We start from the raw sequence: 1275 nt of genomic DNA, 5'->3' as shown, positions 1-1275 counted from the left end.
GTACGGCGGTGCGGGCACGTGTACGGCGGTGCGGGCACGTGTACGGCGGTGCGGGCACGTGTACGGTGCCGTGGTGGCTTCCTGCTCAGGCAGGCGTAGTAGTTTCTAAAAAATAGGTCCCAGTGAATCATGTCTTCCGGTGTTCACAGTTCTTTGCAAAGTATCCGTGCAGTGCTCCTTCCATCAGGAGGTAGAATTATTTCTCTACTATTTAAGTCTGAGCTGGCCTTCACATTTTTGATAACTAGAACGTGACTGAAGTCACGTGGGTGTGGGGGAGGGGTCTCAGTCTAGGGCTCAAGAGACGTTGTGTCTCCATTTTGGCTTGAGGGAATTTCCGGCTACTGTGTGAAGAAGCCCCAGGCTATCTTGAGGGAGAGAGAGACCACTTGGAGGAGAACCAAGCCCCTCAGATACATTAGTGAATCTTGCCAGCACCATGAGAAGACAGAGGTTGAAACATCCTACTCATCCCCCAGCTGTTTGAACCACCCCAATTGACTCATCAGTTCTGTGGGTATTTGGGTTCTCTAGCCTCAGCCACATCTGGAACAGAGATGATTCATACACTCACCCCACTTCCCCTTGCCCCAGATTCCTGACCCATAGAGTTGTGAGAAATAAAACAATAGTTGTTTTAGGCTCCTGACTTTGGGGATGGTTTGTTAGCCAGCATTAGCTAACTGGTAATAGTGGAGACTTCCAGTTGCTCCACTGCGGCTCTTCTCCTCTTTGTCCTCTTTCCCCCCCCTTTTTTAAAAGATTTCATTTATTTATTTGCCAGAGAGAAAGTACAAGCAGGGGGAGCAGTGGAAGGAGAGGGAGATGCAGGCTCCCTGCTGAGCAAAGAGCCCGATGTGGGGCTCGATCCCACGATGCTAAGATCATGACCTGAGCCAAAGGCAGAGGCTTCACCGACTGAGCCACCCAGGCGTCCCCCCTCCTTGTCCTCTTCGAATGGTTCATTTCTCAGCTAGATACACGGCCACCTAAATAAAAATTACATTTCTCAACTTGCCTCGCAGGTAGATACAGCTGTGGAATCCTCTAGTCAAGTTTTGGCCAATGGGATATAGAAGAAGAAAGGGTACGTGCAGCTTCTGGGGTAGTGTTTACCTTTGAGGCCTTGATCTTAACAATATGTCAGAGTTTACTGGAGACACTGTTGTAATTGGAGAGACAGGGACACTTGGTAGGACAGCCATCCTTGCTTCTACCTCACCTGAATGAGGTGAGGGTGCTTTTGGCACCGGTGAGGAAAAAAATAATAAAATC

The sequence above is a fragment of the Ursus maritimus genome (genome assembly GCF_017311325.1).
Source record: "Ursus maritimus isolate PB19 chromosome X unlocalized genomic scaffold, ASM1731132v1 scaffold_X1, whole genome shotgun sequence".
NCBI classification, from domain to species: Eukaryota; Metazoa; Chordata; class Mammalia; order Carnivora; family Ursidae; genus Ursus; species Ursus maritimus.
This window is presented reverse-complemented; position numbering follows the sequence as displayed.